This window comes from Jaculus jaculus, chromosome 14, assembly GCF_020740685.1.
Source record: "Jaculus jaculus isolate mJacJac1 chromosome 14, mJacJac1.mat.Y.cur, whole genome shotgun sequence".
In the NCBI taxonomy this organism is placed as follows: Eukaryota; Metazoa; Chordata; class Mammalia; order Rodentia; family Dipodidae; genus Jaculus; species Jaculus jaculus.
Window position 1 is genome coordinate 77,930,284 of NC_059115.1, and position 13,210 is coordinate 77,943,493.

Sequence of the window (13,210 nt, forward strand, 5' to 3'; positions counted from 1 at the left end):
GTGAACAAGAATGAAGGAGGACTCAATAACTATCTAGGAAGAGTATGGGAAAGAGGGAAGCATATCTTAAAATTCCCAACACAGTTATTAAGTGAACTGATGACATGTTGAGCTAAATTACAGAATCATAAGCATCCTTTCAAAACTAGTCTCTGGAAGTTGCAGTGTGCCAGTTCCATCCCTATATTCCAGCATCCTCCTTTAAAAAGACTCAGACCCCACTATTTTTAACAGTGCAGTATACCTAACCTCCCCTATCATGGTCATCCCTCAGACAATTACAGCTGAGGTGGCTTTAGTCTCTGGACCTGAGACCAGAAATATAATTCATAGTCATCCTCTACCAAATTGATATCCTCCATAGCTTTCTGCTATCTACATCATAAGCAGGTCCTCTATAGTCCAAGCTTCTCTCTGCATTTTTTTTCTTTCAAATTCTCATGAGAATGACCCATTAAGCTCCACATATAGCATTGTAAAAGGTCCCTAGTATGAAGTTCTCAAAAACTTAAAACCACATAGTTAAGAGTACTGAAGTAATGGCTTCACTTCTTGGTATCAAGTACTATTTATTTTTATCCTATTTTTTTTTAGGAAAAGGTTATTTAAAAAAATATTTTTCATTTATTTTTATTTATTTATTTGAGAGCAATAGACAGAGAAAGAGGCAGATAGCGCGAGAAAGAGAATGGGCGCACCAGGGCCTCCAGCCACTGCAGAGGAACTCCAGACGCGTGCACCCCCTTGTGCATTGGGGCTAACGTGGGTCCTGGGGAATCAAGCCTGGAACCAGGGTCCTTAGGCTTCCCAGGCAAGCGCTTAACAGCTAAGCCATCTCTCAAGCCCAGGAAAGCGGTTATTTAGCTTACAGTTTTAGGTGGAAGCTTCCTGGTGGGAAGAGCATAATAGAAGAAGACAGGGGGCCATCTCATCTTGGTACATGAGTAGGAGGAAACACGAAAAGTGACATAAGAACACCCAGTGAGCCAGGGCTGACATACCTCAAGGTCTGCACCTTGCCCCATCTCTCCTGCAGCAAGGCTCCTCCAACCTTATGGTCAATCACCAACATATGACTAGGCTATGGCAAACATTGCTCCCTTATACTAAATGCTGACAGATATTTTGCTCCACCAATAAGAAACTGTCTATTACATTCTTCTCCAAAATACATCTAGAAGATAATTATGCACCATGCTCTATCACAATATCTATTTTAAAGATTAAAGTTTTGATTTTCCAAATTTATATATACATGGAAACATACCAAAAATGTGAAAGAATAGTCCTATTAGTAACAACTGTACTAAATGTAAAATACTGAGGAAAAACTTTATTAGAAAGACGCATCTTTCCACATCTCAATGAACATAAAGTAATAATTGTAAAAGTAGTGATATTTCTGCCTGGATAATTGGCTTGGCTATTTAAGCAATCATCTCATTGAAATATAACATACAAAGACTGAACAAATTATGACTGCGTATTATTCTATATGAAAATTATTATATTTCAAACACTAAATCAAATCAGAAAATGTTATAATTCCTAAACCTGAGCTCATGTTGGTTCTCATTATCACTTCCCACCATTCTAAGTGAGCCAGCATATTGACTTTTTTCTATGAAAGTTTGCCTGCTTCTTTGATGTTCATATAAAGAAAGTCATTTTGTACACACAAGGGTATATGATTTCTTTTCTTGAACATTTTTTTCTACTATGAAAGTTAAAAGTGGTTCAGTATTCTTCATTAATATTCATAAAAGGTCAACTACTGATTTGGGGCCAAGGCCAGCACAGGCTCACTCCACGTTATCAAATGCTGCCCAGCTCAGGAGCTCATGTCTCATTTCCAGCTGCTTCTTCTGTCTAAGGAGGTGTGTGCTGCTGCAACACAGGCAGTACAGGAACATTTTAAATTCCACCCATCTATGATATTCTGTCAGCTGTGCCTAAGAATGCAATTAACAAAAGAAAGAACTATAGGACCAAATCATTCAAGTTTATTTAGTTATTTTTACATTACTAACACAGCAGTCCTCATAAAAAATTAAGCTCCAAAGACATTGTTACAGATGAATACATGTGTATTGAATTTCAGATAATAATAAGATGTAGAAAAGCAACTAAATTATATGAGAAGATGAGATGATAGAAGTTATTTTAACAAAGTCTATACAGAAAATTTTTCAACCTTAACTGCCAGGGCTTGATGATCACTGTTTCTTGAATAGCAAGGGAATATTCATATGGTAATTTTATTTCATTATTAAAGATAGAATGAAGGTCAAAATGTTTTCTGTTTGACTTTTTAAAGAAAAATAAATTTTAACTACAGAAGAACACATTCTACCAGCAAAATGTATTTTTCTTATTTTTCATTGAATTGTCATCAATCACTTTTATGCCCTGGAACAAAGTATTCTTCTAGAGGCAGCTTATGGAAGAAAAGGGTTTATGTAAATTTCCAGTTTTGAGAAGTTTCATCATGGTGAGGAAAGCTTGGCAAGGGGAGTAAACTGATTCACATCCTCATATGTGGTGCAAGGAAGTAGAGTCATTAATGCTGGATGGTCAGCTAACTTTGTCCTTATTATATAGTAGAGGAACCCGAACCATAGGATGGTATTGTCCATTATTAGGCCCTGGTGCACCCATTCTCCCCCTCTCTCTCTTTCTCTGCCTCTTCTTCACTTTCAAATAAATAAATAAAGCATTTTTTTAAAATGCGTACAATCAACACCTCTACATCAAAAAATGAACAACATAGACAAAACTGATAAATTACAGTAAATATTCAGGCATCCAAATAGAAATTCATTGTTATGTTAGTATAGACTTGCCTTATGGTTTATCAAGCTGGTGAATGATAATTGCAAAATTAATTGGTGTTTTAAGCAATTTTAAGTATCACAGTCCTTTCTTACTTTCTCCATCCTCCAGTGACATCTTGTCTGTCATATTTTGGATTGTTTGAAAACAGTCTCCCCTCTGAGCAATTTAGAACAGTGTGGATGAGTGCCCCTGATCTGACAGCTTTGTTGTATATTATACCTATTTATTTGCAAAGAAGTGTGAATGGTTCATTATCCATGAAATCACAGTAGAAGTGTATTTATGACATGTCACACTGTACCTCATACTGAAGTATTCGCTTCCAGAAAAGCAGTATATTTTGTGTTTCTTCCCATTGCAGGCTTATGATCTAAAGCCATTCTTTAATCCATGAGGGAGAGCTAAGCTCAACACCTTATGTAAAGGATGTCTAGTTCCTAAAATCTAGTAACAAAATAACGACAAGTTCAACACCTGGTTTACTAGAAGCTCAGACTCGTGTAGCTAGCTGGTGACTGTCACTGTGTCACAACTGCGTCAGGGTTATGTGGGATCTGATAAGTGTTGTAAGGATGCACGCACTCCAGAAACGATCGTGTCCTAATAAATACCTAGACTATTAGAACATTACGTGAATAGTGGGAAGAGAGCTTTGCAGGGACTGTCATGCCCAGATCTATTCATGTGAGTCTTCAACATAATGACAGTTGTCCACAGAAGAAAGTTTTAAAAATATTTTATGTAGGGCTGGAGAGATGGCTTAGCGGTTAAGTGCTTACCTGCGAAGCCTAACGACCCCTGTTGCTTCGAGGCTCCATTCCCCAGGACCCTCGTTAGCCAGATGCACAAAGGCGCAGCGTCTGGAGTTCGTTTGCAGTGGCTGGAAGCCCTGGCGCGCCCATTCTCTCTGCCTCTTTCTCTCTCTGTCACTCTCAAATAAATAAATAAAAATAAATTTGAAAATATTTTAGGTACAGCTGGGCGTGGTGGCGCACAACTTTAATCCCAGCACTTGGGAGGCAGAGGTAGGAGGATCGCCATGAATTCAAGGCCACCTTGAGACTACCTAGTGAATTCCAGGTCAGCCTGGCCTAGAGTGAGACCCAACCTGAGAGAGAGAGAGAGAGAGAGAGAGAGAGAGAGAGAGAGAGAGAGAGAGAGAGAGAGAGAGAGAGAGAGAATGGCTGTACCACGGCCTCTAGCCACTGCAAATGAATTCCAGCAGCATGCAACACTCTGTGTATCGGGCTTTGGGTGGGTCCTGGGGAATCTTAACCACTGAACCGTCTCTCTTGCCCCAGAAGGAACTTTTTTTTTCCCCCCTTCTTCCAGATGGCTGTCTTGTTGGTTGTGTTTTATTTTGTCTGTGGTTCAGGGTAAAAAATATTTTCATAGTGAAATCATTAATTCAGTTAACCCAATTTATATGCACATTATCTTCAAGTTATGTTGGGTGAGGGGCTGGTGAGATGCCCAGAAGCCTATTGTCTTATTAAATCTCCAGCACACCCCAGGGAATCAGCCTGCATGCCCCAGCTACAGGCGTCCTCCCCAGAGCTCCTCACGCTACCCGCTGCCGCACCGAGCCACTGACCTGCATCTGGCCTTCCGCTCTGCATTCTTCTTATTCTCACTTCTGCCTTTCCAGTCACATGAGAAAACATTGTTGAAAATTGGGAGTACCTTCTGCAGGCTCAGGAGGCAGGGCCAATCTGTCAACACTTGATACTAACCCCACGAGATTCATTTTCCACTTCCAGCCTCTTAAGAAAGCAATTTCTATGTTTCTTTAGAGTTTAAATCATCATGTTCTTGGTAATTTATCACTTTGCCAGAGGAAATTTTAATAGTACATATGTCCTGGAGCATCGAGGCTCAAATAAATGTTTCACACAGCTTATCTACATGTTTAAGAAAAGGAACTCCATAAAGCTGTGTTGTGCGGCTATTTAATTTTTCATGCATTGAGCATTGGTAGCAAATTAAACATTTCCCTTTAGATTAAGAGCTCAATGCATTAATTTTTATAAACTATATTGATATGTCTATTTATGTGGTATTTTGTAGCTTAAAACAAGCCACTCTGGCATTTTGCCTCAGATAATATACATATTAATAATATTGCAAAACATTAAAATTTAAATACTTTATACTTAGGCCTAGGAGAGGAATCCAATTTATGTAGGAGTCTATTTTAAGCTGTATTAGAGATTTTAAAATATGCCTTAAATATGGCTTAATTAATATAAAAATAACAGCCAGTATTGCAAATTACTAGAACCCTATCTTAGTCTTAATAATCTGAAAAGAATGGATCAAATATTTTTCCTTTTAGATATATTTTGATTATGCTGATTTTTTTCTAATGAAAATCATAAGATACTAGAACTAGGGAACAATTTTTAGTGTTTTATTTGCCAAATGATGGAACGGCAATTAAAACACAATATCCCTACTCTGCCTATTTAATGAATAGACTCTGAGAGAAATTAATCTTCACAAAATATGTTATTAAAAGTTATGGAATCTATACTAAATAAATGCAAAATGAATATGTTTCCCTTCAGGTTCAGCATAGTTGGATATCTGAGGACATTATGGGATCATTGTTTATAGATCCTCCTAACCTAAAGAACCTTCCAAGAGGCTCTGTTACATGGTCCAGGACAATGTTGGTAAAATGAAGCAATTCCTGTGAGGAAAGACAGTCAGTGAAAATAGAGTGGCTTAAGGGTGAAAATCAACCTGGTTTTCATTTCATTAATGTCCCAGACTTCCTGGAAACAAAACAAAACAAAACACTGCTTGACTAAGACAAGAATATTACTCGACCCTAATTTGTTCCATTTTTAGAAATTAATTTCTATAGGTCAATACTTAAAACAGAAGGAAACTACTCTTACCCAGTCCCACAGGTATAAGAAATAAGTATGCATACCCCACTTCAGTCTTTATCTCAGCAGCCATACCCACCATTAAGAGAATAACTTTGGGGGCTGGAGAAGCAAGATGGAGGTTTGGTTCCCAAGTACCCTCATATAGCCAGATGCACAAAGTGGCACATGCATCTGGAGTTTGTTTGCAGTAGCTAGAGCCCCTGGCACAGCTCACTCACTCTTTCTCTCTGTTTTCCTTGCAAAGTAAATAAATAAATAAATAAGAAACTTTTAAAAAATAGAGTAGCTTTGGGAAAACAAGGCTTCCTAATGGGTTCTTAATTTCATTAATAAAATAATTTATAAGCAGTTTCAAAAAAGGTTAAAGACACTTTCATTTTTTTTTTTTTAGAGAAAATGATACATAGGAAAGGAAAGTTATAAATACTGGTGTCTGTTGGGAAGGAAGAATGGGACAATAGGAAGAAAGAACACCATAACTTTCAGTTAGAGTCCAGAAATCAAGCAGGTTTAGCAATGGAAGATGGCTAACAACTTAATGTCCTTAATGTCACTGAGGGCTTGTCTGTCTGCTAGGTGGTCAACAGGCTTAGTTGAAATAACTCTTATGAGGACGATAAACTTATATTTTGGGTTGTATAGAATGTTACCTGGCATATTTCTGTCTTTGGATAGAAGGGTATATTTTCCTTCAATAAAGCTCTGATTGACCATCTCCTTTCCTTCACATGTAAAAGGGAGGTGGAAGTCAAAGCTGGTCATGAGGAAGGGAGTCACCTTCAATTGCCTCTAAAGCCTACTAACTACCTCTCAGGGAGAGTGGCTAGGGGAGGTCTGAAGACAGCTGCCCAGTGCATTTTAATGGTTTATGTTGCAGAAGAAATTTCCAGGAGGAAAGGATACTTAACTCTACCCAATGCCTATGAACAACCGTTTTGGACTGCAAAGATAGCATTGGTTTGGAAGACTAGAGGGCAGTAGGGTTTCCCTATCTTTCTCTAGCTTTCTGAATCATGCCCAGAGGATCTGCATTTACCATCAAAATGCAGCAGGACAGTAAGTTTAAAGACCTGAGGCTTTTGTAGAGCTCCCAGCACTATGGGAGGAAGGGATGACATGTCTTTGGATCTTTTTCATCCCTCTTATGGTGAGGACATTGCCTAAGGAATGGAGACCTTTTATTTTTGACATCAGAGGCAATGGGGAGAGTGAAGACAGAAAGCTGTTTCTTTTCAATACACAGTTTATTGTATTTCTTTGGCTTGGTTGTTCAGACACATTCTTGGGCATAATTTGGTCAGTTGTAGTTAAAAGTCATTATTTTCCTTCCATCAAAAAGAAAACAAAACAAAATAAATGTACTTGCAACTTTCCAGGAGTTGGTCACATGCTTGTTTTTAATAATGGAGTAAACTTACAGGAATTATAGATATTGATGAACTTGGGAAAAAAATTAGCGTAAGTGTGATGACTAAACCAATGCAAAATCTGAGCACATTCAATTTGTGTTGTACAATAAAAAATAAAAGACCAATGTTAGGTCCATGAAACAAAACAAAGCAAGATCATTATATTTCTGTAGTTGACCTCTATTTAGTTTATTAATTGATAACTTTTAATAATTTTTTAAAACTTTTTTATTGACAGCTTCCATATCGATAAACAATAATCCATGATAATTTCCTCCACACCCCTGCATTCCCACTCACAAATTCACCCTCCACAATATCTTCTTCCCCTCTCAATTAGTCTCTCTTTTTGATGTCATCATCTTTTCCTCCTATTATGAAGGTCTTGTGTAGGTAGTGCTGGGCACTGCATGTGGGTAGTGTCAAGCACTGTGAGATCCAGGCCGTTTTGTGTCTGGACTCTGATCCTTGCAGGGTGTGATAGAGATGTCTCAGTGAACACTCCACTGTAACTTCTTCTCAGAAGTGTTGTGGCTTTTGAGGCTCCCCAGTGGACATTGCCATTTGAAAAGAGAAACTTCTCAAACCAAAAATGAGAGTAACATTAATATATGGGTACAAACATTAAGAAAAGTGTTTATAGGCCAGTTATATATCAGGCTTTACTTTCCTAAGGCTTCCATCGTCTCCTGCTATAGACTTTAGAGTAGGTTTTCATTATCAGACATGTATTCTGTCCTGTGGAACAGGCCTCCAGTCCAGTTAGTGGATGGTTGGATTCCTCCATGACAGCTATGCCATTACTGCATCAGTTAGTACATTGTCCTGGTTGGCTAATTTTAAGACTTGTAATGTCCACTGTTGTTTACCACCATCGATGAATTCTCTCTCTTTCAGGGTTCCACACAGCATGGCTTTTTCCAGCTTTCTGTCAGCTGGTCCACAGGGAGGAGCTTTTCAGCTCATCTCCAGCTTGATTTCTCAATGGCCTATAGACCTAACATGTGGAATCTTCAGCAATAGGGTCTTACCATCTAGTTCCAATGAGAAACCAAGAGTCTTGGGAATGGCCTGTACTGTTTTTGGGGCATCAGGGACCTTATGGACAAAAATTCATGGGAAGTTATCCCATTCCTGGCACTGAAATTGTTCTACAATCTATGGCTTTGGTGTGTGCCACTATCCACAGAAGTAAGTTTCCATGTGGTTTATTCATAATATTTGAAATTTTGTTTAATTTTGTTTTGTTACTTTTATTAACACATATTAATTTCATAAGATAATGGATTTTATTATGTTTTCATTCCTATAGAAAATGCAGTTTGATCATATCAACCCTCCATTATCTTCTCTTTCTTCCCTCATATTCTCACTGGGCTACTTTAATTTCCAAAATATTCCTCTTTTTGTTATATTTGGGTGTTATGTTTGCTGTTTTAATCAATATTATGCATTTGAGATAAGGCATGCAATCTTGATTAGGAATAAAAAGGAACAACAAAAACTTGGGAGGGTGGTAATAATTTATACACTGTAAAGTAGTGCAGGCCCTATGGAAATCAGTATTGAATTACCTCTATGAAACAGAACAAAACTGCATATCACACAGGTGCAGTATTCTTGCTGAGGCACATAATGTGCTCAGTCAGTATACTACAGAGATACCTGCTCATCCACGTTTATGTATTACAACAGTAATATATAAACAGCTGAGGTACATAATGTGCTCGATCAGTATACTACAGAGATACCTGCTCATCCACGTTTATATATTACAACAGTATCCAAAATTGCCAAGTTATACAATCAGCCTTGTTGTCCATCAACAAATGAATAGGTAGAGTAAATGTGGCATATATACACAGTGGAGTTTTATTCCAGCTTAAAGAACAGAATTAGGTCATAAGCAGGAAAGTGGGTGTAACTGGAGTTCATCATATTAAGCAAAACAAGACAAACACAGAGTCCACATTTTATACATATCTTTTCAATTAGTTTCATATACTGTCTATTTGGCACTTTTATTCACTTTCTTTATTATATTCACATTATTGAATTTTATTGGCAAAAATGTTTAACACTTTGCATTGCATAATGGCCCCTGCTATTTTCTTTGTATATGAGGAAACACCAGAATATTAGCAAATTAATAACAGTATGACAAAATGTGAGTGTACACTATCTTAAGTATCAATGAATACAATAAAGCTTAATAAAAGCAACCTAAGCGAATGATGCCATATTATAAAATGCCCTTGTATATATTTGATTGAAAATTATAAAACAGAAAAGGAAGTGCTAGAGAGCAAAGTGTCCGCCCTTAATTTAATTCTTCCCAAAGTTAAAATGAGGACAAAATGGATTAATTCTTCTTTTGGGAGCCTGCAGAAGTTTAAGAACATCCACAAAGCCCAAATCTACTTACTATATTTTAGCAAAAATGGGAATTCATAAGCACTAAAGGAAAATTAAGCAGGGTTTTCTGTGGACCTAGATGAGGAAACAGAGGACACATAATTGTTTCAAATAACTTCCTCCTTATTAATTTGGAAGGTGCATGGTATATGACAGGCACACTCCAGAAAGTATGTTGTATGTGCCTGTATACAGTGAAGATTATCAACTTTTAGTCAAACTGTAGATTGTAGAATGAAGTTTGCTTTTATTAGCCTATCTATGGCACATGATTTTGCTCAATTACTCCTTTTCTGCCCTCTCAACTCACATTCAGGGTGGTATGGCCATAGGCTATCAGCATGTATATTCAAAGGGCAGTAAAGTTCAGTCATAGTTGAAATTATCTGTTTTCTAATGGCAATTTAAAATAATAACATTATGCAAAATGAGCGTCTTAGTACTACAAAGTTTATTATGTCATAGCATGAGAGGTCAGGAGTGTCCCTTCTAGAGACACTAAGGGAGGCTCTACTCCTTGAACATCAGCACTTCAGGAGTGTAAGAGAGTGTCCCTTCTAGAGACACTGAGGGAGGCTCTACTCCTTGAATATCAGCACTAAAAAGGATGTCTGCATTCCTTGGTGCCTTCCTCAGTGCCCCATCTTTGCACTCCCACAGGTCCTTCTGGCTTGAGGCTCATAATGTCTCAACACATCTGCTCTCACTGCTACCACCACACCTTCCTTCTAGAACCTGTATGACTACATTAGTTGCACATCAGTAACTGAGGACAATGTCCCTAAATGGAGATCCTTAACAAAACCACATTGCAAAATTATATTTGCACTTTAAGAGGACATATGTCCTAGCTTAAAGGTATGGCAAGCATGTTTGTGGGTGTGATTAATTTTTGATCCTAACATAGCAAGCTTTAGTAGGTCGGAATGAGTGATAAAGAAATAGACAAAAAAATTTTGTGTGATGAAAGAAAAGAATGTGGAAAAAGTATGACAAAGGTATATGACACCTGTATGTAAGAAAATCCATCTTTCAAAAACCACAAACAGGCTGGGGAGGGAATGAGCAGGAAGTAGTTTTCTCCACACAAGTATGAGGAACTCAGTCAGCTCTCCAGAAAGCATGTTAAACACCAGGTATGGACCTTGAGCCTTAGCACTATGGAGGTAAAGACAGGAATCCATGGGTAGGCTTGTGGGTAAGCTATGCTTGTTGAATTCCTGAGTTCTACTTTCAGCAAGACTCCCTGGCTCACAAACACAATGAGGAGTGACTAAGACCTCTGACGTTGACACTGATGTCCACATTTGTGTTGACATTATGTCTGCCCCCTAATGTACATACACACTATTGACAACTAGAATAAAGACAAGAATTCTTTTAGCTGTTTATTACAAGGAACTTTAGGATATGACTTTAAAAGTTTCCATGTGATGAGGACATAAATGAAAAGTAACATATCTTACCCAGGAAGTATCAGAGAACAAAGGTATCTCTGAAAATAATATTGTGATAATCAAACACTATGTGGTGAACACAAACACATACACATATTAATATGTACAAAACAGAGTTATAGTTAAATCCACAATGGAAATAAAATGAGCTATGAAATGTGAATTTAATAGAGAAGAATAAAATAAATCCTAAAGGGGAACAGATATTACAACCATATCAATAGTGAACATAATTTTAAATGGTCTAACTTTCTATTAAGAAGTGGAAATGCTTAGATAAGAAAAATAATAATCTGTAATACATTGTCTAAAAGGAATTCACTTAGGGGGTTGGTGAGATAGCTCAGTCAGTAAATATTTTCCATGTAAGTACAAGACCTATGTTTGATCCAAAATTCCTGAGTTTGAGTGCCTTAAATAATTAAAGATCCAAAACCAAAGCTAGGCATGGTGGCACAAACCTTATATCTCACTACTCCTCTCGGGAGGCAGAGGTAGGAGGATCGCTGTGAGTTTGAGGCCACCCTGAAACTACATAGTGCATTCTAGGTCAGCCTGGGCTAGAGTGAGACCCTGTCTTGAAAAAACAAATCAACAATCCAGATGTGGTGCTGAGGTGGCAGAGTCAGGTCCCTACTTGGAGCTTATTTGACAGCAGTATAGCCAACTTAGCAAGTCTCTGACTAAAGACCCTGTCTTAAGGTGGATGGACCCTGAAGGAAATATCCAAGGTGTGCTTCTGGTCTCTAGACACATGTGGGGCACATATGTCCATGTGCTCTCTCTCCCTTTCTCTCCCTGTCTCTCTCTCTCTCTCTCTCTCTCTCTCTCTCTCTCTCTCTCTCTCTCTCTCACACACACACACACACACACACTAAAACACATGCACACAAATACAAACACATAGAGAATGGTATCCGTTTGAATATGGAAATACTACTTGCTTTAATAAGTTATAAAACAATATGGCATTCAGAAATATTAAAAAAAAATAGAGTGGCTATGCAAATATCAGTCAAGGTAAATTCCAGACAAGGGAATATTATCACTGATTTTAAGACACTTTTGTAAACATATACATGTAAAATATTCAATATATGATAATAATTTTAACTGTTTATTATGTTATATCTTCATAAACTAAAAATAGAGCTTCAAAATTTATGGAATAAATAAAAATTATAAAGCTAAACAGAGAGATAGAGAGATCTCTACAACTGTAGTTAGTGACTTTAATATTCCTTCCCACAAAAATAATCAAGTAAAGACAAAGTCAGTTAGCATATATAAATATTGAACAGGGGCTAGAGAGATGGCTTAGCAGTTAAGGAGCTTGCATGCAAAACGAAAGGACCTGGGTTTGATTCCTCAGGACCCATGTTAGCCAGATGCACAAGGCACCACATGCCTCTGGTGTTCGTTTGCAGTGGCTGGAGGCTCTGGTGTTCCCATTCTCTCTCTCTTTCTCTCTCAAATAAATCAATAAAATAAAATTTGAAAAAAAATATATTGAGCAGAAGTGTTAACAAATTAACCTAATTGTTATTTACATGCCAGTCCACCCAATAAGACCATGACACATATTTTTTTTCAAGTACCCATAAAATAAGCTCCACTTGATCATAGCATAAGGGCCAAGAAGTAGTACTGGAACATTTGCTATTCAAGATATAAAATAATTTTTTACCTTAAAAATAGAGAAATATCATGAAGTTTCTCTGATCAAGGATAATACAATTTTAAATCAGTAATGAAAACATATCTGAAAATCTGAATGCTTTGAAACAAAATGACAAATGTGTAAATACCTTGTATATCAAAAAAAGCAACTAAATGAAAGGAGAATGTGTTTTTAGCTAAGCAAATGTAAAAGGACCGCACACTGAGATTTGTAGATTTAGTAATAGCAAGAGTTGGTGGAAGCACTGGAAATCTTTATTAGAAGAAGAAAAATTCTCAAATCAATTATCCCTGCTTCAAAGCTAGGAAAAGGCAGTAAATAAACATGAAGTGAAAGGAAGTAATATTTAGAGTAAAATAATGAAAAAGAAAGAAAACAAGCAAAGTTTAGTGGAAGCCAAAGTAGGCTTTTTCAATCAAATCAAAAAAAAAAATGTTTAATACTCTCTTATGATTGATCAAAAAACTGAAATAATACATTAGCAAAATTTAGATGAGTGATGTCATTTTATCACTG